The sequence below is a fragment of the Balaenoptera borealis genome (assembly GCF_965194805.1).
Source record: "Balaenoptera borealis genome assembly, chromosome: 10".
Classification (NCBI taxonomy): domain Eukaryota; kingdom Metazoa; phylum Chordata; class Mammalia; order Artiodactyla; family Balaenopteridae; genus Balaenoptera; species Balaenoptera borealis.
Window position 1 is genome coordinate 83339464 of NC_138874.1, and position 26839 is coordinate 83366302.

Genomic DNA, 26839 nt, shown 5'->3' on the forward strand with positions numbered 1-26839 from the left:
AAGTAGAAAGCTGCAACCATATGGGGCTTACCTCACAAGTTTCTCTCAAGGATCAGCCTTTGCATTGCCTAGTTTCCAATGTCTGATAATAGTTGCCTCACAAGTTTTTCCAGTTTTGTGATTGTTTATCACAGGAGGGATAATTCAATACCAGTTATTCTAATCACAACCCCAAAGCAGAATCTAGCCAGGATTTGAACCAAAAACCAAAAAATGAAAACATTCTCGGAATCTCTTTCATGTTCTACATCCAATTTTCCAACTCTTTAATATTCATAATTATGAAACATAAAAAGAATATAAATGCTTTATTTCATTAAGGAGTTTAACATATCAAACTTGCAAAAGTAAGCCAAAAAGAGCAACCTGGCCGTTTGCAAACACTGTACTGCTCTGAGATGGGCCATTGAGGCTGAATGATTAGCCAGTAAGCCCTCCTCTACCACCACGGCCCACACCATCCATCAGAACTGGAGGCTTGTAGATTGAGTGGCTTATAGGGTCTGTTTTCAATTTTGCATAATGGAGGAGTCCAGATAGAAAAATAAACATTTGAGTCTGTAAGAGGCTACACTTAGAGTTGCACAGCATAAATGGCCTACTATTTTTGTAGAGCAGGAGAGTTAAAGGTCTATCAAAATGTATAGGAGAATAAACAAAAGGACAATAGTACCTATATTTGAATAGTGAATTTCTTAATTGGGTCTCTCATTAACCCTCTGAAAAAGGCAATAAACTGTTATCATTCCCATTTTACAAATGAGGAAACTCAGAATCAAACTAAGTTAATTGACTTATCCAACATCACACAGGTAGGTGATGACAGAACTCAGAAAGGCAGAGTCACTGTGAGTAAGTTTACCAATTATTCCCTATTACATGGACAACTCAGGCCAGCCCTGGGAATAGACAGTATACATAGCCAACTATGAGGTGCAATTTGAGAGATGTCAAATCATTCACTTATCATAGGGCTTAAAATTTCAGCATTAGCCATTCATTTCAGCATGAGCCATTGGTGACTTGTTAGATGGAAATCTAATTACCTTACATTTGTAGAGCAATTCACATTTTCCAAACTGTTTTACATCTAATGATAATACCTAATATTTATTATGAGTACTTTCTACGTGGTAGGCACTGTTTCAAGTGTTTTGCATGTATTGACTACTTTTATCTATACAGTAATTCTAAGAGAGGGGTGCTATAAATATTTCCATTTTACATGTGAAGAAACTAAAGCATAAAAAGATTAAATATCTGGCCTAAGGTCATACAATTAGCAAGTAAGAAATTAGGATTTGAGTCTAGACCCAGAGTTATTGCTTTTAACCATTTAACTATTTTTATGCTATTAGATCCAATCCAATGTCCTTCAAGATAAAGGAATTATTAAATCATCTTTTACAGATGAACTAATGGAGACCCAGAAAATTTAAATGACTCATCCAAGGTTCCCCAACTAATTATTAGTTGACTTGATTAATCCTGGGAATCATGACTCCTAGTCAACTCTTTGGCATATACTAAGCCAAAAGGATTACTAGTTGATTCATCATCAACAAAGAGAGAGACTGGGGCAAAGACAGTTACATTTTGATGGGAGCTAAAATAAGATATTATGAGAAGCCAAAAAGCAGCTTGAGAATTTTCAGCCTCTAGTTGGTGACAAGAAATATAAATTTCATTCTATGAGCATTTATTGAGTCCCTGTGTTCCCAGTACAGGAGTATATCCATGAACAAAACAAGCAAAAATCTCTGCTTCCCTGAGATTCACATTCTAGTGGAATGTAAGAAAATATTACTATTGATACAGAAGAATTATATTGAAAATAAAGAGGTGTGATATGAAGCAGAATTGAAAGTGAATTCAGCTAGATTTTTTTTTTTCAAATCTACTCCTTCAATAACTCACTTATTTCCCACGTGCTTCTTCCAGGAAATAACCCACTGATATGTAAAATGTAGGTGGCGTGAGATTTTTCTGAATACAATGTCAAACTTGTTGTTGATGGTGTAAATTACAGACTATCAAAGGAAGAGATTAAGCTCCCCCAAATAATAAGATGGATCAGATGGAGCTGTACACAGTTTTACAGCCTATTAGAGCACATGAAATCTTTGAGAAAGTTGCCCCGCCTTAAACAACAGAAGGTTTTGATGTATCAATAAGATATTCTAAAATTCTTCATCTTTAAAGTCTTCTTTTAGGTTATCAAAGGTTCTTGCTACTGAAAAGTAGAAGGCTGGCAGCCAGAAGAGGTGGGGACCACTGAGGGGGAGGAAGGCTGATGAACTAACCCTAGTCCTTTGCAAACTACCTTCACCATTATCACTTTAAGAGAGGTCTAGCTTCTCTAATCTCCACCTGGACTCACTTTAACAAACTCATCAGAACTGACCAGGGATGAATTCCTAGTTCAGGGTAGAAAAACCTCTGCTTTGATTCTTTAGCCCAAGTTGCTAGGCAGCAGCCGTTCCCATGCTGAGGGTGCCAGCTCTTGCTCTTATCAGCGGTTGTCAATCATGGCCAGCAGTAGGAGCCTCCATGAAAAGCCCATTTTTCTTCTCTCTTTTGCTAGCCCCATCCTCACCAATCTTGTGGGATCTCGCCTGGGCCATGCTTAACCTTCAGGGATTAAAGACTCCCAATACCCCTTCATTCCTATGGCTCAGGAAGGTGTTCCCCTCTCCCCCAGACAATGCCTCTACTCACCCAAGACAGCCTGAAGTTCCAGAGGGCTTCACTCTTTGGGCCCAAAGACTCTATCTTACATTGAAATGCAAAGCCAGCTCCCGTCATTGACAGGTTTGGGTGAATGAATTTATCAAACCATTTGCACTGGAAAGGTGGGTGTGGTAGAGACATGGGGAGGTGAGCAGAAGAGCACTTGGCAAGGAAGGTGGGGAGCAGAGAGAGGAAGAGGCATTGGCAAAGGGAGCAAGGACTCCAGGAAGGGAAGCCGGGGTCACTGATGACAAATCTGTCAACTCCTTGGTTTCCCCAAGAGCTGGTCTTGTACTTGACAGCTAAGCCCTGGTCTCTCACGAATCAGAGCCTGAGCAGAATCCTATTGTCCAACCATCTAAATTAGGAATGGGATCCCTTTTAGGGATCGGCTCAACTAAAGGAAACTGCCTGACCAAAATCGCCTCTCCTTCTTAAGGGGTCCCACATCTAATGACTGATTAACACGGTGGGAGAAAGGCCAAGCCCATGACACCCCTGCAGTTTCATTCCATCTTCATAACTCCCCGTATGGTTGGATGAGGCATCTGTTAAGATTGCTTCACAGCTCAGTTTTTCCTCTGCTCAGTCTTGCTTCCTTTCCTTCCCTTCTACAGGGGATGATTTCAAAGGCATGCCTTAAAATGTCTGTATGCCAGTCTCCATCTCAGGGTCAGCTTCTTAGAAACATAAAACTGCAATAACCGGGCAAACCACATCTTATGCCATTAAATAGATGAAAATACTAGGATGTCTTGAGCTGCCACACAGGGCTGCCTTCTGCACTGTTTAGGCTGGAATTGGGAAATCTGGCTCAATAACATAAGTAGTCCAAACAGGCCCAGTCTTCCTTTGTCCCTAAGGGAGGTCCTAGAAGCTTAGCTTCTGAAACAGACAACAACAACAAAAAAAAAGGTGATCCATTTCATTCAGCAGACATTGGACAGAGTGACTTTAGGGCTTCTTTGAGCATATGTGATAGTTCAAAGTCTATCCCTCAAAGCAAAATTTGAACCATTTTATTTTCTCACATACTACTTTCCATTCACTGACACTCAGCTGCTAATTTTCTGGTGAGCTCTCTATGATTATCTTTGCTGGTTTACGTTTCACTCCCTGAAACAATTTAATATCTCCTGTAAACTTAGGAACTTGACTACAGATGTCCTTTAGCCAGTATGTTCTTAGTCATGAGAAATCTAGTTCTGTTCTCATCCCTCTGGATTGCATTATTTAGACCTCTGTTAAGTACCCATATTCCTGTCTTTTCTTTCTTGCCTTTGATTTATATTATTTTGTCCTTTGCAAAATAATCCAACAAGTTCCATGATGATGCATGCTGGGGACTAAGACGATGTGGGGAAATCACAGGGCTACCCTAAGATATATACTGATCCAGACATTCCATGGAAATATACACTGGTCATTAGTGATTGATCCCTGGTCTGGAAGCAAAGAATCTGGGAAGGCTTGTCCATATTTCCTCTTAGTCAGTGCTGCAGTGGGCTCTGAACGCCTTCACTGGCCCTGAATCTGCTCTATTTTCTGGTTATGACCTGACCAGTTTCAGCATCCTGGCTATGACGCTTTAGCCTTCCTTGGTTTGAATTCACTCCCGACGGATTCCAGGTAGACTCAGAAGAAAAGCAGGCCACAAAGGTTCTTGTGAAATGATCACCTTTGGCATAATTATTATCCCAAGTTATCTTAGGAACAGTGAGATCAGTAACTTCCAACACAGACAGCAATGACACTGTGTAAAACATCACCATTGCATTCAAGATGTGATGCGTTGGCATATCCAGTGTTACTTTTCAAACATAAATACTTTAGAGAAAATCTTGGGATTCTGCTACTTATTAGAGACTGTGAGAAATAATGTGTGCATAATTTGTAATATCCCAAGGTACAAAAAAGCACCTATTCTCTCATAGTGATACATGAAGAGCTGGGAAAGGGGGAATTTTATAAGGTATGAATATAAAATCTCTATTCTTCCTGGCTGTGAATCATCTCTCTAAATATAGATTTGCGTGTGTGTGCATGCATACAATTGTGGCATCTTCCCTGTTGACTCAAAAGATTTTATTTCAACTTTTCATTTCTAAGAAGTCACTGTTCTCTCCTATTCCTGTATGCCTGAGTCACTCCCCTCCCCACATTTGCTCCCTGTAAGATAACGAGACAGATTTACACAACCAAAGTACAGGGTATTTTTAGGAACAAGCTGCTAATGTTATCCCTTTTCATGGGAATCAAAACCACCATATCGTATCTCCAGACAAATCTTCTTGTCTAATGACCACCAATAAGGCAGCGTGCAATTCATGCATCTTGAATCATAAGTATTGAAAACTTAACTGGGATTCAATGCTTTGTTCTTGTAAATTTCTAGATATACTATAAATCTACTCAGGTCACTGGTAACAATAGGTAGATAGGTAGTTAAATACATAGATAGGTAGATAGATAGAGACAGGTTTAGTTTACATGTCTGGATGTTTTCCTCTTTAGTCACTCTAAATATTTGACTTGGTAATCTACCTGTGCTTAAAATAGACTGTCATCTATTTTTATTTCATTGCTAATATTATTCCACAGGACACTCAATGCTCCATCACTTAGCATATAGCAATATGTATGGTAGTACTACATCAGGAAAAGCAGACTATTTAAAAGAAGTGTTCAGTTAAAGTGCTGAATTTAAACAGGTCTACAGACAAGGAGTTTTCAGATCTATGAGTGACAAGGATATCCTCTTGGTCTATGAGATTACTCACTTCTAACTACTAAGCTTAAATCATGAATACGTGCAAGAACCATGCATTGACATAATTTTATAGATGGTAGCACTGAGACCTCCCTGCTCTAGGCAAATTCAATCCCTACTCTACCCCCATCCTGATAAAATAATGAGAAACCTGAACTCACAGGTTATATAGGTGAACCGTAGGATAAAGAACCTTAGGTCTGGGAATTCTTACTTTCTGTTAAAAGCACAAGCGTCATAATTTCTTCCTTGCTCTTTCCCAGGAAGTAAAATTCCAAAGAAATGCCAATGAACTAGGATTTATTCTATGATTATGCATTATCAATAAAATTAGAATGGGATTGAATAATTCATATTTCATTCCACTTCATGCCATTTAGAAGTTTTCAATGACCATTTCTGATATTTTCCAGTGTCATATATTAAAAGATGAGATTCCTTTTTTGTTTTTTTCTTCCTTTCCTTTCCTTCCTCCCTCCCTTTCTCCCTTCCTTCCTTCTTTTACTGAAACTTATATGATTTCCAATTGCTAATTCTATATAGGCAAAGATAGCTACAAAGAGAAAACTTTGTTTAGACATGAACATTTTTGGTTACACTCGGAGCCGTTTGTTCTGGCATTTTCTGAATACAGCTGAAGAGACAGTGCGTCTATCAGCATCTGGTCTGTAGCAGACTGCCAGACTACAATGTTATTTCAAGGGTCTGGAGAGTGAACTAAAGAGTTTTCCCTTTCTAGTTTCATTTACTACCCTAATTATTTAGAAGGAATAAAGGGAGGGAGAATGCAGTTGCCATATGCCAGTCACTTTCATATGCAATAAAATTCTTTTTATTACCTTCGTTTGCTGCTTGGCTGCTTATTTGCTCTTGCTTTGAGGAATGAAAACTGATTTATAAAAGCCAAATATTATTAAGTTATCCCAGGCTCCCAAAGTTATTTTGCCTATTGAAACAATAATTTTCCTAAACATAGACAACAGAACCTTTTCTCTCTCACAATTTTTGAGATTCATCCTGCATATACAATTAACAACAACAATTCCCTAAATGTTGGCTTTAGGCATGGGGACATGTTTTAATTTGTAGGTATGGGTACACGTGTGCATACGTCAAGGAAGGAAGTCAGCTTGTGGAGATGCAAAGGACACAGACCAGTGGTCAACAGATCTGGGTTCTAGACTCGACTCTGCCATTCTCTTCCTGCCTGACTTTGGGCAAGCAAATTCACCTTGTCAAGTTTTAGTTGTCTCATATTTTAAATGCTTTATATCTACAATGATTTTCTACATTTCTCTGTGTATTCCTTCAATTTTTTATTGTAAATCTTCATTGAATGTCATTGGCTCATAAGGACCCATGACTATCTTTGCTGAGGAAACTATACTTCATCAAAATAAAAGTTTTTGGGTTTTTTTGTTTGTTTGTTTCATTTTTTTACTATTTATTGCATTTTCTCTTGAATTCTACATTAATATTATAATGACTCTTCTTTTTTTAACCATTTTGACTGAGGTATATTGACTCATTGGGAGTATCAACATGGAACAGCTTTATTATACAAATAACTGTTATGAGTTGAATTGAATAGATTCTTTACAATATTTCAGTCTGATCTTATAACTTTCAGTCTCTATTAGGTTATTGAAGTTCCCCAGTCAAAATATTGATCTCTCCCCCTCCTCGGAGCACATGCTGGAGTTGTGCTTGCAGTAGCTTGATAGGAAAGAGTCGGTGAGGGTGGGTGAAGGAGGGGAGGTCAGCAAAACATGTGTTATGCTCTCTTGCCCTCTTCGTCATTTCTATGACTTGCCCTCCACTGGTAAAGGGGAAAACACTTTCTCTTATGTGACTGTGCAAGGGAAGTTACAGGACCTTTGATTTCTTGGCTGTAAATGTTATTCTCTTTTGTGAGCAACCACTAGTCAGAGGTGACAAGGCAGCTAACTCTTTATTGCTTTTCACCCTGGCTGAACCAGCTCACTATCTATAGACTTGGTGGGTGTAGGTAGGTGCCTACTGGTAAGAGTTTCAATCCCAAGAATCTCCCCTAGGCACAGGTAAGCCCTTGCAGATTCAAATGCAGCCTCCCTTGATCCCCATATGGAACCCAGCAGTGTATGACATTCTTTTGATGTATGTTGACCCAAGCTATGTAGTCTCTAGCCAGCTCCACCTCCCAGCCTCATCTACAGTCTTTAACCCCAACTCTGGGGGGCTTGAACGGACTAAATGGATGTAGAGTCTGAATTCTCAGGAACTCAGAAGGGAGGTCTCCCTGGAGAAGTCTCTTGTCCTCTCTCAGTTTGGCTCTTTCCTCACCTGGGGAAGCTCAGCAATCACTATAGCTTTCTGGACTTTCAATCAGAGAGCAAGGCATTAGTCTCCTTTTCATACAGAAGGGGGAAAAAAGCCCTCAAATTTTATAAATAATCCTATCTTTCTATCCTAGCTTTTCCTTCTTTGCCTGTGGGAAGGAGAACTTGTCGAGTACTCCTGATCTTTACAAACAGGAGTATTTAGGAATACTTCTGGGTATTCCTAAAAGTAAACCTTCTAATCCCCCTCCTCCACCTTAAAGCCCTCTTCGTTGGAGGAAAGGAATGGGTAAGGCAGGAGTGTCAATTCTACTGAAATGGCATTTCTCAGCAAGCCTTGTGGGGAGATGGCTGGCACACCAGCTGGTGGTGCTCTTACAGCAGAATGAGGAGAGGTCAGTGCTAGACCCAATCACAAGGAAAATGGGAATTGTTTTAAAATCCACGTTTCTTTCCACCTCTCTCTTTAAATTTTGTTTTAGAACTGCCTCTAATAAATGCTCTACATATAGATTGTAATTAATCTGAGAGTCTTTGCCATTTAACAGGAGAATTTAACTTTATTACACTTATTGTCATCATTGGCATGCTCAGTCTCACTTTCATTGTCCTTTTATATATCTATAATAATAATTGTAATTACTGTTATAGTTAATAATATACATAATATATATACTTAACTAAAACAGTAATTACAATTATTATTATATATATTACATATATATTTAAAAGTTGCTAGGAGAGTAGATCTTAAAAGTTTTCATCACAAGAAAAAATTTAACTATGTATGGTGATGGATGTTAACTAGATCATTTTGCAATATATACAAATATTGACTCATGTTACACACCTGAAACTGGTTTTACATCAATTATATCTAAATTTTTAAAAATAACACAAGTATTTAAGCCTATATAAAATTTATAACTAGTAGTTGCAGACATCAGGACAAAAAGCATCAATTAATAGAAATATTTGGAAGAATCTAAGATAATTCTGATTTTTTACTTTTTTGTTGATAAAAATTTGTATAATTGTTGTTTTGCCTAGGGAAATACTGAATTCTTTCTTTATACTTAAAAATTTAAATGCCACCAGTCTTCAACAGGTGAACATTTAAACAAACTGTGGCACATACATACTGTTGAATATTCCTCAGCAACCAAAAGGAATGTACTATTGATACAAGCAAACACTTGGACAAATCTCCAAGAAATTATGCTGAGTAAAGCCACTCCCAAAAGGTCATATACTGTATATGATTCCATCTATACAACATTCTTAATGAAAAAATTTTAGAAATGGAGAATGCACTGGTGGTTGCCAGGAGTTAGGGATTGAAGGACACTGTGTAGAGGTGGGAGGAGGTTGGTGTGGTTATAATAGGTCAACACACAAAAGACCACTGTGGTGATGGAAATGTTCAGCATCTTTACTACGGTGGTGGATACACCAACCTACATATGTGGTAATATTGTACAAAATACTCACATACAAATCAAATACATACACATACAAATGAGTACGAGTAAAACTGGAGGAATCTGAATAAGATTGGTGGATTGTTTCAATGTTAATATAGTGGTTGTGACATTATACTATAATTTGTGAACTGTTACCATTAGGGGGAACTGGGTAAAGGGTACATGGGATCTAAATTATTACAGCTGCAGATGAATTTACAATGATCTCAATATAAATTTCAGTTAAAAAAGATTCACCAGGATTTATATAGGTCTTGGTCCCTTTACATAAACATTTTCCTTTTACCACTATGAATCACTTTCATTTTCAAACTAACCTTTCATAAGTTCATATATGTTTGAAATTGTTGCTTCAATTCCACTAGTTCCAGCCTTTTTATCATGTCTGTATTTTCAGGTCTCTCCTCTTTACCCTCCACATCCATTATTCGCTTTTTTTTTTTTAGGATGTTCTTCTCTTAGTCCTTTTCCTCTGTATCCTGGGAGACTTTTGACATTGATTTGATTTTCTATAGCATTAATTCTTTGCTGTTGATTCTGATTATTTTTTATTTTATGCTTACATTTTTACTTCCTTTGGACAGTTTTTATCCAAGTTATTTTCCACCCATCATTCAATCAGCTCCTTTTCCATTTCAATATTGTATTTTCTCATCTTTGTTCCTTTGCTTCATATAGTCCACATTTTCCACATTTTTAAGAGCACAATATAAATGATTTCTAAAATTAACTAGTTTCTTGAAGTAGGTCTTTATCAAAAGTTAGCTCTTTTTCACCCTCTAGAGTGTAATATTATCATCTTTCATGCTAGAGAGAAATTTTCTTTTGTTTTATGTTAAGTTTACTCAGCCCTAAGAAAGGAAAGTTGTATTGAGTTCCCAGCATTTGTCCATAAACAGAGTGTGTAATTTCTCTTTGTTCTCTTTTATTATTTGTCGAGCTACCATCAGAATTCTTCTCTTCATTCACAAGCTAAAAATCTACCTCCTAGGTAATTTTCTGGATTTTGTGCCTTTTACTTAGTATAAATTTGCAGTCCTTAGGAAATGTCTTTTGATCTTTTTGCCTGATTATCTTTCCATGAGGAGTGGAGTTTATTCCAGAATTCTTTGAAACCCTTAGTATTTCTTTCCCTTTCAGAAACACTTCTTTCAGACTCAGTCCCCTGACACAACCAAATTCACATCCCCAAATAAGTGTCCCAGCCATCTTATATTAACAGAAACTGCAGCTCTGAAGTAAGGAGAAGGGGGAATGTCCATGAGTCTGGCAACCCTGGGAAGCAGCTCTTGTATAATAAGGGGTCTCTGTCTCTCTCTCTCTCTCTGATGAGGTAGGGGGAGTAGCTCCATACTACTGACTCAGAGCTTCATTCTGAACATTAGTTGATAAATTAATGGTACTATTAATTTATCTGAATCACTTTCTATGGTTTTCAAAACAGTGGTGAATAATCCAGAAGCTCCCATTAAGCATTTCAAGCAGATTACAACCAGATTCATATTTTCATAAAATTCATATTTTCTCAAAATTCAAAAGGCTACTCACACAACAGTGTGGGAAGTGAACTTGAAATGGGTGGAGAGTGAAAAAGCAGGAAGTCAAATTAGGAGGATATTGTAAGAGTCCAAGAGGGCCATAGCAAGACTTGGACCAGGGAAGCAGCAGTGAAGATGGTGAGGAAGTGAGAGATTCACAAGAGGTTTATGAGGTAGAATTGACCTGAGTGACTCCCCCTGTGGTAAGCAAGTTAGTTCAAGGTAAACAACTGTAACTGTGCGAAATGGAGAAACTGGAAGCTTCTATGTGACTTCTAGTGAGTACATTGGAAGGCTGACGCTGTTTAATTTACTGGGGGAGGAATGCTAATGTAGTAGACAAATCCGAAATCCTTCCTAAATGTGTTTACATTTTTTTCTTTTGTTTGTTACCAACCCCGAATATCATGTTTATTTGACTTTCAGTCACAGCCAGGTAACTTTTTAAGGAAGTTTCTTTATTCTATGGTAACAAAGAGTGACTCTGTTATATCGTTAACTTGCCTTAAATGGGTAATCAAGACTGGAGAAATCACAGGATCAGGTGATGTTGTTGTCTAGGTTGCCACCAAGTGACCAAAATTCTGCATAGCAGACAGGGAGTCCTGAGGATGTCATAACTGAGAGTGATCCTGCTACTTAAAATTATGTGTGTTGGTACCCTCACACTCCAGTACATAAGGTGAATGCCTGCCACATGCAATCCAATTACTAGTTGTGTGATTTTAGGCAAGTAACTTCATCTCAGTAGGCCTCAGTTTCCAAATTCATAAAATGTAAGACGTGTTAGCTTATTTTTAAGACACTGAAAATGCTTAATACTTCAGAGACTTGTCTTTTTTTTTTTTTTTGCAAACAGGCCAAAACAACTATCCAGAATGTGACACATATATTTTTATTTTTTAATTTAGTCACCAAAATCACTTGTTGTAAAGCTAACCTAAGGTCCTCTGAGTGACCTCAAATTTTGAGAGCTTACATTTAGCAGTTCAATCTCATTCCAGGTTCTCCACTGCTTCAAGTAATTGTCCATATTGTTAACTCTAGTGATTTTTCTAAAAGCCAAATCAAATAATAATATTCTATCACTATTCTAAACATTCCAGTTGATCTTTATAAACCTAGCAGTCATCTCCAAGATTTTAATTATTCATTCTTATCTGAAAAAAATGAGTATGCAACTCCTGTATATAATATACAATGTTAGTGATATATTTCATTATTTGATTACTATGCATGAACACTGCACTAATACGGTGATATATAAAACTAATATAAAAACAGAAATGTTTAAAGGGTGAGATAAAATCATGTTATTTTATTTACTGATTTCAGAAAAAAACATTTTTCTCTCGCTAAAATAATATTCAGGTCCTTTTAAAAGAGGTTTTAAAATAAGAAACAATAGTCTTTCGTATTAGCCTACATATTTATCACTTCAGGTGCTCTTGTTTTTTTGCATAGATCCAAATTTCTATCTGGTTTTATTTTCCTTCTACCTTAAATACTTCCTTTGAGATTTCTTGTATTTCTGGTCTGCTGTCAGTGAATTTTTTTCAGCTTTTATTGGGTTAGCCAGAAAGTTTGTTTGGATTTTTTCTGCAATATCTTACAGAAAAACCAGAATGAACTTTTTGGCCAACCCAATATATGCCTGAAAAAAATCTTTATGTGCTTTCATTCTCAAAGATATGTTTGCTGGTTATAGAATTCTAAGTTAACTGATTTTTTTTTTCTTTCAGTACTACAGAGATGTAGCTCTACTATCTCTTTTTTACTTGCATTTTTTCCAACAAGAAATCATTCTCATCTGTTTTTCTGTATGTAATTTGTGCTTTTACTCTCTTTTAAAAGAATTTTCTATTTATCACTTATTTTAATCTATTTGATTAGGATGTGCCTTGGTGTACTATTATTCTCCTTTCATCTGCTTGTCATTGAGATTCTTGAATCTGTGGATATATAGTTTTCATCAAATATTGGAACAATTTCAGCCATTATTTCTTAAAAAAATTTTGTCCCCAGTCCTTCCTCTCCCTTTGAAACTCTAATTATGTCTATATTAAGCCACTTGAAGCTGTTCCATGGCTTTCATGCTCTTTAGTGTTTTAGTGGAAGAATTTCCATGCTATGTTTTCCGGTTCACTATTTTTTTTCTCCTGAAGTATCTACTCTAGTGTTTATCCCGTTCAGTGTATTTTCATTTTAGACATTGTCTTTTCCATCTCTAGAAGTTCAATAAGGGCCTTTTTTCTATCACCTACATCTCTCCTAAAACTGCTCATGTTTCCCTTTACATACTTAACATATAGAGTATATTAATTGCAGCTATTTTAACATTCTTCTTCCTTAACCTATCATCTGTATTATTTCTGAATCTGTTACTAATTGATTGATTTTCCTCCTCATTGTGGTTTATCTTTCTTGTTTCTTTGCATGTCTGGAATTTTTTGGTTGGATTCTAGACACAGTGAATTTTGTATTTTGGCATGCTGGATTGTTTGTATTTTTTTCCAATACTCCTAAACTTCATTCTGGAATGCAGTGGCATGCCTTAGAAATGGTTTAATCCTTTTGTAGCTTGATTTTAAGCTCCATTAGGCAGGACCAGAGCAGCCTTTAGTCTCAGCAACTAATCTCAACCAGGAACAATTTTGACCCTATGAGAAAGGGACATTTGGCAGTGTATGGAAACACTTTCAGTTGTCACAGCTACAGGAGTGGGAGTACTACTGGCATCTAGCAGGTAGAGACTTGGGATCCTGCTAAACATCCTATAATGCACAGGACATCCCCACACAACAAAGAATTACTTAGCTCGAAGCGTCAATAGAGCCAAGATTGAGAAACCATAGTCTAGGGCTATTCTGGCTCCATTACCAAAACAACACCCTTCTGAGTGCTCTCTACCTAGCACTCAGATGTCCTGTGTATTAAGAGATTTCTCTGCTCTGGCCAGAGCATGGGGAAGGTGAACAATTGCAAGCCCTGTGGGATATCCAAGAATTGTTTTCTTCACTCCTTTCTGGTGGCCTCAGGTAATTTCTTACACACTTGTGTGAATCAGTTTTCAGCTGAAGTGCAAAAGGACCCCTCTGCCAATTTCGAGAGCTCCGTCTCTGTGATGCACCTCCTCTCCAGTACTCTGCCCTAGCGGATTCTAGCCACTTGGCTTCTCTGAATTCTCAACTCCATCTCCTGAACACAGGGTGTCTGCCAGGCTCTGGGATTTCCCTCCCTGTGCTTTGGCCTGGAAACTCTCTCTGAGCAGTGAGGGTAAATGCAGGGCTCACTTCATTTGTTTCCCTTCTTGTAGGGATCACTGTTCTACTGTTTGTCATCCAATGTGTGAAAACCACTCTTTCATATATTTTGCCTGTTTTTTTGTTTTTACAGTCAAGTGATTTTAAAAACAGGTGGAAACAGAGGTTTTTGATCTTTGAGCAGTGGCTAATGTCCTAAGGCGCAATATACAGTTAAATATATAAGGGTTCATCCTTAAACATACTTCAAATAGTCTTGGTAACTCAGAAGATTTTCCCCAACTTTGTGCCGGCTCTAGTTAGACTATCATTGTTTTTATCTCATTGGATGGCTGACAAAAGACCCATACTAGGAGGAATGTGTTGGCTCTGCTATTTTCTTGTGGTTGGTATTTGCTTTATTATCTTCAATTTGTTTTATCTATAAAAATCTGTTTTTAATTATAGAAAAATTCAGTCATATACAAAGGTGAAGAGGATAGCATAATGAACCTTGGCCTGCCCTTCACTCAGCTTCAACAATTAACAACTTACAGGCAATCTCGTCTCATGTATATTCCCACCCACTTCTCCAGCATCTTCCCTGACCCTGGATTATTCAGAAATAGATCCCAAGTATTGTATCACTTCATCTATAATTATTTTAGTTGTGTGTATCTAAAAAAAAACAATTCTATCCCCACCTAAAAACGTAACAATAACTTCTTAATATCATGAATATACAATCCAGCTTCAAACTTTCTTGATTATTTCAAACTTCTTGGTTTTTTTGTGTATTTATTTGAATCAGCATCCAAATACTATTCATATATTGTAAATGGTTAATATGTCTTTTAAGTCTCTTTTAATTTATAGGTTCCCTGCTCCATATTTTTTTTTTCTCCTCTCTCACTCACTGACTCTCTCTCTCTCTGCAACTTACATGTTAAAGAAACATATAAATTTGTCCTGTAAAGTTTCCCACCACCTGGATTTTGCTTAGGGGTTGGGTATCATTTTAACCTATTCCTCAGTTCCCTATATTTCCCATAAATTGGTAATTACATGTAGAGATTTGATCAAATTCAGGTTCAATTGTTTTGCCGAAACTACTTCATGGGTAGTGTATAATTCTATCAGGAGGCACATTTTGTGATGCTAGCAGCCCTGGATAATCGTTGCATAAATGATTGCATTAATTCATTAGGGCTATGGTATTACTCTAATTCTATCATTCTTTCTTCATTTATTAGCTGGAATACATGTGTAAAGGCAATCTTTTCTTCATGGTTATATTCTAATTCTCTCATGCCTTCTCTATTTAGTAAATTGAATATTTCTATAAAGTTAATACTTTTTAACTTCAACTGTTTTTCCCCAAGGGGTAGAAATTGTACAGGAAAAAGGGGATACATGCCTAATGCTTTCCATTTACCAGTTCTCAAAGTAACGATTGCTCCCTATCATCCTCCAAAAGTAACCCCAAGTTTTTTGTATCATTATGATCTCATGCATTTAAACATATTTAATGTGTTTCAATCCATTGCACTTATTCTTGTTAATGCTCAATTTGTCCCATCTTCGGCCAGTGGGAGGCTATTCAAGTTGACTCTTGCAACATTTTGATATGTCTCCAACCATCCTTGATAGCTTCCTTGTTATCTAGTTTGACAAAATATTTCAGGCTTCCGTGATTTTGCTAAATAGAACCAGATCCTCTTCATAGGGGTGGTACCATTTTGCACTACCCCACACCAGCACCACCCCCCCCCCGCCACTATATGAGTGCTGGTTTCCCCACAGTCTCACCAATAGAGTATTGAGTCAAATTTGGATTTTTACAGATCTGATAGGTGGGAAGTGGTATCTTGAAAAAATGGTAGTTTTAATTTGCATTTTTCACTGTAAGACTGATCTTCTTTTCATATGGTTAGAAGCCATTTGCTGTGAGCTGTCTGTATACCAGTCCATTTTGCAAAAAGCTTCTTAGTAATCTGTGGTTTCTTTGCGAGACTGTCTTAAGCCATGTGTCTATTTTGTAAAGTCAGGTGGAATCCAACTTAGAGTAGCCCAGGGCAGCAGAATTTCAATGTGATTCCAGAGGGGAAACTCTTCTGTCAGCACCTGTCCTCTTGGGGACTGTCCACCAGGTAGAGTCACCATTGTTTCGCATACTTCAGCCTCTTATCTCTTGATTCCTCTGGACCCACCCTCTGTTGTATCTGACCCCACACCCACTATCCATGCAGAAAGCCCTCCTTGTCAGGGCCTACCTTCCGTTTTCCAATCTCAGGGCAGGAAAGGCACCCAAATCGAAGTTCAAAGAGAGAGCTGGGAGGCCCCAGCCCATATGTCAACCTAAGCTGACCAAAGAGTGCTAAATAAAACCAATACCTAGATCACCATTTCACTTCTTATACTGATAGTTCAATGGATCAGAACCCAGAGAGGAGGATGAACTATTGGCTTCCTAGATGTCATCGATAGTAAGTTTAGTTGGGCAACTCTAATCAACCAAATGTGATTCACTTGAAGAAAGACTGAAAGGAAAGTGAATGGTCAGCCTAAAACTACACTTAGCCTTCATCAATCCTGTGGAGAACTTATTTAAAATGCAGGTTCCAGGGCCTCTCCATTGAGATTCTGATTCTGGAAAATCTGTGGTGACACCAGGGAATGTGAATATTTAAGTTCCCCAGTGAATTTAGATGCAGGTATTTTCAGACCAGACTTTGAGAAACAGTGACCTAGATGATTAAAAGGGGACATTTAGAGCACCTAAAGTTGCTGGGGTCATGTAAGCACTGCCCAGGGGATAGTCATTCTGTGTTGGCTACACCCCTGCTGTGACTGATGTAGCAAACCACCCTTGTTCTGGCTGTAGGCTCATCTACAACCTTCAGGCCACAATTCGACTCCCCTTGTCACTTGCCTGCAGGGAGAGAACCTACGGATCTGCTGACATGAAGACTCTGCTCTGTCGACAGCTGTCTTTCTCATGATAAATCAGCATATCGGCATTCACTTATATTTTTATTTCTGTGGCTTTGGTCACTCCTTAAAGCAGAGCTTCTCCTCTCGTGGTGCGGAGGGAAACGGTTTTTTGGCATGACAGAAACGGAGCCTTACTGTCAGCTGAATCGATCTCCTCACGCACTGACACGTCCAGAAAAATGTTCAGAACAGTAAATTCCTGCTCCTACCATCTGCTCTAATCCCAGCAGCGTCTACACTGCGCAGAGCTCCGCCCCCGCCCGGCCTTTGTTCTCAACTTCCAGGGCCACCCACGCCGTCATCCTTTCCCAGGGCCCTGGGGAGTCCCTCCCTTTACCGAGTGCTTCTGACTCCCTACCACCTCTCGTCTTTCAAATGCCTCTGCTCCTCTCTCTGATCTCTCTTTCCCTCCTGGCTTTGGGTCTACGTTGTCAATCATTCTAATCTGGCTCTTTTCTGTTCTTTTCCCCCCTCGTGGGATGGAGCTGCTGAGTTTCCAGTTCCTGCTGGTGGCGGAATCTGGTGGACAAAAGACCCCTTTCTGTTATCCTTGTTTAGTGCCTGACCCAGAGGAGCTGGCTGCGTGCGGCGCCCAGGGAAAAGAGAAAGCGGGAGGGAAAAACTCATCCGCCCACAGGGTTAAAGCCAGCTGCTCCGCTGTGTTCAAAGCACTCCAGTGAGTGTCACCCTGCGCTGTGTCTTGGCAGCCGGCTGGCTTTCCTGGGCGATATGTCGCTGTGAATCCTCTGAACCACATGCATTAGCACTCACACTGCATCGCCAGTCAAGGAAAAAAGCAGAAGAAAGGCTAAACTAGATTAGAGCAATCTTCCTTCCCAGGCAGTCCTGGGCTCTTAATAGCAGCCATGACTGACAGGTTGCCCTTCAAGCTATTTACCTCAATAGGTTAGGGACAGCCCCCAAACAGCTTCTTTTCTTTAGTAACCTGTGATTTAAGCTTCTCCTTTATTCCCTCTATCAAACTGGTCATCATGTCCTGCCAATTTCTGTTCTAATTGTTCTAATCCTCATTATCTCACATCCTGGCTCTGAGAGGGTCTGATGTCTGTGCTGTCTTCCCTCAGCCCCACTAGAGCGCTTCTTGGTGGCTTTCTCCATCTCACTTGCTGGCTCAGAATCCTACAAGGACCATTAGATCCAGGCGCCCCTTTCCAGATCTCAACACCCTCGCTCCACCGGACCCCTCCCTTAGCGGTACACCCTTCTCTCTGTATTCTGGCCCAGCTTGGTCCAGTGTCCCAAGGCTTCACCCTCATACCTGCCTGCCGTGCCCTCACATGTACTCTTTTCAAAATTCGACCTCTTTTTAAAATGCCAACCTCAAACCTGGCTCTGTTTCAAGTGCGCAGCTGGGATACAGTGAGAAGGCACTAGGCGTGGTGTCACAGGTCCCAACTTTCCAGCTTGGAGACCACTTCCCAGCCGTGTGACCTTGGGCAGGTAACTTAACTTCTCTGAACTGCAGTGCTAGTAGACAATGATCATACTTCACAGGGTTTTCGTACTTTCAACCAGTTTGTTAACAACCTGAATTTGATGAGGGACAAACAGGAAACAGTTTTATTTTCCTCCAGCTCTTGCCTTCCACCATGTTATATCACCTCTCCCTTCCTGGCCCTTGAACAACAGATTTCTGGAAACTTCAGGTTACAAGGACAAGCCTCACTTCCAAATATTAAAAAGTACTGTCCGGGCTTCCCTGGTGGTGCAGTGGTTGGGAGTCTGCCTGCCAATGCAGGGGACACGGGTTCGGGCCCTGGTCTGGGAGGATCCCACATGCCGCGGAGTGACTGGGTCCATGAGCCGCAATTGCTGAGCCTGTGCTCCGAAACGAGAGAGGCCGCGATGGTGAGAGGCCCGCGCACCACAATGAAGAGTGGCCCCCACTTGCCGCGGCTGGAGAGGGTCCTCGCACAGAGACGAAGACCCAACACAGCCATAAATAAATAAATAAATAAAGACTTTCTATTTCACTGTCTTTATAAAAAAAAAATAATAATAAAGTACAGTCCAATACAAATACAAACCTAAAAGCTTCTCCCCACCCCCATTCTTCCCACCAACTCAACTTGACTCGTGACTCAGGAACCCTTTCATTCCTTCTTGCTCTTCCCGCTCCTCTTTTACCTGATTCTGGGTCTTCCAGAGTCAGGGCAGGAGGAGAGAGAAATAGAAACAATGTGGCAAAGTCTTTTCACTTAGCTGGCCCTCTCTTAGACACTGATGCCTCTGCCGTGACAGAAGACTAAAGCCTGGCTCTCGTGTGGGGTGCAGACGTGTGGATTCTTTGGAGACCCCTCAAGGACCTCTGAACTGCACAGGCCCTTACGGCAGGTGATGCATTCCCCGCCGGCTTCTTGATCCTGTGCCCAGCAGCACACACCCCCTTGGCTTTTTATGTGGGTGTCTCTCCTTGGCAAGAAGGCCTTTTCACTTCAGTGGCATCCCATTAAGATGGGAGGAGCCCACTTTTCTTCTCCAACATCTAATTGACCCTGAAAAACCTTGTGTATCTTCGCCCTACCCGTACTAGGCCCACACGCTGTGGCCTCCACACTCTCTTCTCCCCCTGCCCTTGTGGGCAGCTGCAGCCTAGCACCCACCTTCAGAATCTCCAAGCAAAAAGCAGCTCAGCCAGCATCCAGCTGAGGCAGGAGATCCAGTCTCCTCGTTGCAACACCCCAATCATTCTTGGCTCGCACTTCACCGACCTTAGGGGAAGGTGGAGCACAGAACTTAGCTCTAAGTCAACAAGTCAATACCTCTTCTGCCTCAATGACATTTTCAGCCTTCTCTCTCTTCCAGCCTTCTCTCTCTTCCAGCCTTCTCTTTACAAAGACTATGGATGGGTAACGGCAGCGAGGGATGAAAGACCAGTTTGTCAACGTCTCAGTTAGTCTTGCAGGGATGTGTCTAAAAACTCCAGTTAAAAATGTGGGGTTACGGCTTCCCTGGTGACGCAGTGGTTAAGAATCCGCCTGCCAATGCAGGGGACACGGGTTCGAGCCCTGGTCTGGGAAGATCCCACATGCCACGGAGCAACTAAGCCCGTGTGCCACAACTACTGAGCCTGTGCTCTAGAGCCTGCGAGCCACAACTACTGAGCCCACGTGCCACAACTACTGAAGCCCGTGCGCCTAGAGCCCGTGCTCCGCAACAAGAGAAGCCACCGCAGTGAGAAGCCCCCGCACAGCAACGAAGAGTAGCCCCCACTCACCACAACTAGAGAAAGCCCACGCACAGCAACAAAGACCCAACACAGCCAAAATAAATAAATAAATAAATAAATCTATTAAAAAAAAAAAGTGGGGCTAATTAAATAAAGAATGAAATACTGCCATTTGCAGCAACATGGATGGACTTAGAGAATATTATGCTTAGTGAAAGAAGTCAGACAGAGAAAGAAATACTATACGATACCACTTACATGTGGAATCTAAAAATTGACACAAATGAATGTATATGCAAAACAGAAACAAACTCACAGACATAGAAAACAAACTTGTGGTTAACAAAGGGGAGGGTGGGAGGGGGGACAATTTAGGGGGATGGGATTAACAGATACAGACTACTATATATAAAATAGATAAGCATCAAGGATTTACTGTATAGCACAGGGAATTATACCCATTATCTTGTAATAATATACAAGATATATGTATCTTATATAATGGAGTGTAACCTGCAAAAATACTGAACCACTATGCTGTGCACCTGAAACTAAGACAATATTGTAAATCAACTGTACTTCAATTTTTTTTTTTAATGTGGGGCTAATTATCATCCATTGTTCTCAGATTTGTAGGCCTTATCTAAAAGTCCAAGACCTTAGGAAAAGTCCCTTTCAATATTCATCCTATGTAGAACAAAGCAAATAACGTAATATTCTCTATACAGAGGCTGGCATAGTATATACTCAATAAATGGTCATTGTCATTGTGATGTGGCTATCCTCTAAGTATGGTAAAAATAGCATATACACATGAAGTAATCTGATGCTGGTGCTCTGTCAACTTTGTGTAATATTTGTTATCTCTGCACTGCAAAATGAATCTATTATATACTATCTATTCAATTATTCTTTCATAGATATATGCATTGGAGTTTTAATTAGAATGTAAACTTCTTGAAAGCAGTAGTTTTTTTCTCTATTCCCCATAACATCAGAAATGGGGAGGAGCATGTCATAATTGTTTAATATTGTTGATTAACTTACTCTCTCACTTTCCCTTGTTTGATCTTCAATGGTATTCAATTGAGAATTTTATTATATTTTTCTTTGGTGATTTTCTTATTGTTTTGTGGGTACATTTTGCTATACCAAGGAAGCTATAAATTTGCTGAGTGTACATGTCAACGTATTTGCTTCCTTGCCATCCCCTGTTCAATCTAATCTAAGAGCAAAGGTGAATAGAAAGGAATGATAGAGCACAGGTTGCAGGAAAAAGGTGAGGCCCTGTGAGTATTTTGGATTTAATACAGAGTTAGGTCATTAGTGACTTCTGAAGAATAGTTTAAGTCTTAGAGATTCCTACAGAGAAAATCAGACTAGTTGAGGCTGAGGATTGTAAGCCAAGGGCAGCAAGTCTACTTCAAACTTAAAGGAAGGAGAGAAAGAGAAGAGTGCCTGCCAAGAAAAATTGGGCCAAGGGAGGATAAGGGCTTGGAGCAAGTTGGTAGGTCAAAGGCAAGGAACTGATGTGGCCTGTCTCAGAGGCGGCAAGGGGACCAGCATTGAGAGCCTAAGCAGAGATTGGTCTAGAACAGATATTCTCAGCTGGGGGTGATTTTGCCCCTCAGGGGACAGTCGACACTGTCTAGAGATATTTTTGATTGTCATGACGGGCGGAACTATTGGCATCTAGTAAGCAGAGTCCAGACAAGCTGCTAAGCATCCTACAATGCACAGGACAGCCCACACACCTTCCCTCCAACGGCAAAGAATTCTCTCACCCCAAATGTCCATAGCGCCAAGGGTGAGAAACCTGGGCCTAGAAAGAGGCCAAATGTTAGCATGAAACGGACATCCACTAAAAGCAGCACAGGTAAAACTCAGGGGTTATTGATGGGATTCAAGGGAATTTCCCGGAACCTAAGTTTGGAGGTATAGCTTCATAGGAACTGGAAAGTGATTTGGAAGACGTTCTCTCCCTCTCGCTCACTTTGGGGTCACAGCTCTCTGCTCACCTGCCTGACCGCCTCCTTCCACTCTCTGCTTCCTCCGCATGCAGTTTGTGGTTCAAGTCTGCATATAGGTGTGAGTTGCAATCTTTGTGCTTTTTAATTTTTCAAAGGGAGATCCAGATTGGCCAGTCCTGGCCTATGAAAGGTCTGCCTTTGAGTCAGACTGTAACCAACTATGGCCAGAGGGCAAGAGCCTATCCACTGTCTGCTCAGCAGGGCTATGCCAGGCAATGCAAGAAGTTATTTCCTCAAAGATGTAAAGAGAAAACAAAACAAAACAAAGACATTTGAGGCCGAGGGAAGAGAAATCTAAGGAGTTCAAATCATGTAGCCTGAAATCTTGATAAATAGATGGCCAGGTCACCTGCCATGAGCGGCCCTCTGAGAACAGCTTGGAAAAATGCTTCCCTTTTCTTGGGGGAAGGGGCGGTGTCCGTTATCAATTTATTGCCTCTCAGTTCCAAATACACTCTTCATTACCTGATCTGTGATAATGCAAATGGACCCTGAGTGTCTTTCCTTTGCCAAAAGGACAGTGTTAAGCTTTATCAGCATAGGACACTGGAGGGACTTTGTAGGAGGAAGAGGCTTCCCTTTCTAGTTCTAGTGTTTCCTTGTGCCTTTTTTTTTTTTTTTTTTTTGTATTTGTCATAATACAAAGCTGTAGAGGCTGTGGAGTGTAGAGCATTACTGGCACTCCACCTCTAAGTGCCCAGAAATGCTGTCCCTTGGCAAACTTGCAGCCCAGGCCTGGTGACCACCTCATCGTTGCCCTCCTGATGTATGTAACTTGGCATATAATTTATTTATACAGACACACCCACCCAGCCATGTTGTTAGACACAAATAAATGACATCCATGTGATGTGCGTTAGCAATCATCATCTCTATGCTATGGGATTATGGGTAATTCTTATTATTACATCTATGTCAGGCATCGAGGCCAAAGATATGAATTCTCAAATTTTCAAAGATAATCTACTTTCTCCTGTCTCTTGGAAACAAAAATCCCCCAGGTTAAACTGGTATATGTCAGTAGACTAACTGCCCTCATATAAGTGCACAGAAATACTAAAATGAGCTCTTACATTGTTTTGGACTCCACGAAATACACAGAAATAGAGCAGGCACTTCAAGTCTGTTATTTACCTGCTACCAAGGACAATGACAACCCAACTAGGAGGATATTGTACATAGAAAAATACAACTTTTCTTTCTCAAAACTTGGGAGGTAGGAGGAGAAATTAAAAGGAATGAGGAATGCAAGAAAATACGGGTAATTATATGTGTGAATGTGTAGTTACTTATTCTTTGGGGGCATTTCATTTTGCCCTTGCAAATGTATATTCTGGAACCACACAGGATGATTGGTATATACCCTGAATCTCTACCTTAATTGCCATATTGATTTTGGTGTTCCACGAAGGAAAACCCCAGGAGAGAGAGGGGAGTGGTGTATTGGGGATGGGGGTTGCATTCGCAACAGTAATTCTCCTAAAATACTTGTTAAGCCCAAACTCTCTGCCCTCTTTCTGTGGGTTAGAAATGTTTGTCCTTAATGCCAAAGTAAATTTATTCTTTGGCATTTAAAAGAAACACCCAAGTAACTTAATCTCAATGTGTTAAATCAATTTCAGTTTCTGGGAAGTGAAGGAGTGTATGTACATGTGTGTATGTAAACCCTTTTCCAAGTCTCTTGGATTGTACTGACACCATTGTTATTTCTTGAGACTATATCCTTCCTAAGTCACCCACTCGTGTTTTGAAATTTGTCAGGATTTGAAATAATTTAATGCTAAAATTATCCTTGGAGGAAAAGTTCTACACACCAAACGTTCACCCCCAAAAAGGACTCTAAAAATGCAAGTGTTTGGTTGTTCATGCCAGGAATCAAGGCTGGAGAAGAAGTGAATTCATCCCTGCCCAAGTTAGGGAGGGAAAAAATCTGCTATGTCTCTTACAGCACAACTCCATCACCGTCGTGGCTTGGAAGCCTGTTCATCATACTGCTGTGGTGCTCATTTACCTCACAACTGGCACTCTAATTTTTGAGCGCTCCCTTTTCAGCTAAGCAAAAGGAGAAGTGAATCTAAGATGTCCACATCTGCTGAAGAGCTGGGTTACATGGATGGGATGGGCAAAGGCAGAGAGAATAAATAAGCCATATTGTTATCTAAGCAACTTTTGCCACTTTTTAAGGTAGTTTTTGTTATCTAGAAGATGCATGGGTTTCTTTAAGGAAAAATTCATCACAGGAATATCTGTGTATATAAAATAGTAATGGTACCATGACTCCATGGACAATTATCCCTACTCTGATTAGGGTTAGAGAGACTGGTGACTTAAATAGTTTTGTTTCATCTTTAATTGGAATATGGCTAAGTGATTTCAGAAAGAGGTAATGGTTTTTCTAAGAAACTTCAATTACCCGGGCTACACAGCCTATTCATCTCACAGTACCGCGTCCAATGTACACATAAGTAAATGACCAAAATATGACAACCTAGAAGATTTATTTTGACCACAAGTGTGGACTTCAGCTTCTAGCCTCAATAATTTGTGTTTTCTCTTCCTGGAAAAGTCCCCCTCCAGCACCCACCTCCACCACCCTCTCCCTCACCTTTGCACTTTCCCTTCCCCCCAACCCCCATGCATATTTTCTCTCATTATTCACAAGAGAAACTCTTATGTATTCTTCCTGATTCACTTTACCTGCCCACCTCACCCCAAGGATCAACTTAAATTAAGTGCCCTTCTGTGCTTCTTTAGCATCTTCCACCTATATCACAGCACCTATTAAACTGAATTGCAGCTGCTTTTCTCATCTGCCTCTTCCCACCTGACTGAGGGGGCTTCTGGAGGGCAGGGATTTAGTGCTTTACTCACAGCATTTTATTTGGCACAGAGTAGATTCTCAATCAATGGTGGTTGAGAGATGTTGAGATGCCCTCCCTCACAGGGTTGGCTGAGGATTCAATGAGATGAGGCATTTGAGATTGAGTTTCAAATGGTAAGGCCCTGTCAGGATGTTAGGTAGTTTTGGCAAAACAGAATACATGTAAAAGTTGTTCTACGGTGCTCATGTTTAAGCAGAAGTTTGGAACAGCTTATGCTTATTAAAGTGAATGAAGGGTGCTGGGAAGGGAATGAATCTCTACTGATCACTTTCTCTGTGCCAGGCACTTTTCATGTATTCTTATTAATCCCTCCAGTAATCCTGGAGGTAGACGTTAATATCTCAATTTTACAGATGAGGAAACTGGAGCTCAGAAAGACCAAGGTACTTGCCAATATCACACAGCTAGTAAATGGCAGAGCCGGGATTTGGTCCCAATCTGTCTGCCTTCAGAACCCAAGTTTGCCCCCTACAGGATGCTGCTTTTGCAAAGGAAAGAATCTTGGGTCATAGATTATAGATAATCACACCTCCATCCTTCCCCCATTCCACAGACCTGAGGAGCGGGGGCGGGGTGGGGGGGGAATGGGCACAAGAAGAAGCTGTCTAAGGCATGCATCTCAATGGTGGCAGAGCTGGGGACAGCCCAAGAATCTGCCCAAGTGTTGACTAGATGTCCAGAAGCCAGAAAGGTGCTCCATTTTCTGCACAGCAAAAGATATACCCACAAAGTCAGTCAGCAAATCCACAAAACACTGGAGTCTGATAGTTAAGTAATCGTATTTTTTCAAGCTCTGATTTTTTTCCCCACAAATTGAGGACATAGGAATTTTAAAAGGGATGGTAAAAGAAAGTATTATACATCCAGGAAGGGGAGGATGGGAACTATAGTGTGTATTAGAACAGTGATCTACATTATTAAGAAAACATCACTTATAATTTATTATAAAATTGTATTATATATGTGATATATTATTGTTAGAATCATGATAGGTATAATCATGGTAGAGCAAAATCTTGACTTTAATAAAGATGCCTATTTGATTTAGTTTATCCCAACCTCTCTAATATACAACCTGCAGGAAATTTGTGAAGTGTTTTGTGAGTATATGTGGGTATGCAGCATTATAACAACAGGATGAAGCACATTTGAATCTCACATGAAAGGCAGCTAGCTGTCACCTGAGCACATTATGCATTTTAATAGTTAATAAAGGACCAGCTTGCTTTATTCAGGCTGCTCCTTCAATCATGAAGCAACACACACACACACACACAAACATACACACACACACACACAGAGGTCTGGAAAACACCTATGCATTTTTCAAGGTGCTTCTTAAGTGTAATTTGTTTGAAAAGCCCGTCCAGACACACTTAAGGGGAATTGGTTACCTTCTCTGCACACTCATAGTCATTGTACGTACTTCTCCTGTAGTTCCTTTTCACACTATGCTATGGTTAAATACCTCTATTGCTAGACCAAGAGCTCAACAAGAGTAGCAACTGTGTCTTAACATCTCAGGATTCTCAGAGCCTACCTCAGTGCTAAGTATACAATAGATGCTCAATAAATGTTGAATAAGACTAAAAGGAAATGTTTATTGCACTTATACCCTCATGATACCACTAGAGGGCAATGTAATCAAGAGTACTAAACAC

The 26839-nt window shown here is 40.0% G+C and overlaps 1 long non-coding RNA gene across 2 annotated transcripts in view; it reads left to right on the forward strand.

Moving 5' to 3' along the window:
* The window catches only part of LOC309604720, a 50437-nt gene that overhangs the window by 14348 nt on the left and 9250 nt on the right, over positions 1–26839 (forward strand). The window contains exon 1 of one of the 2 annotated variants that reach the window (XR_014231016.1): positions 8883–22142. The exons of the other annotated variant lie outside the window; for it this stretch is intronic. This is a non-coding gene — a long non-coding RNA (uncharacterized lncRNA). Of the gene's footprint in view, positions 1–8882; positions 22143–26839 lie in introns of those variants that run through there. 2 annotated transcript variants of the gene reach the window in all.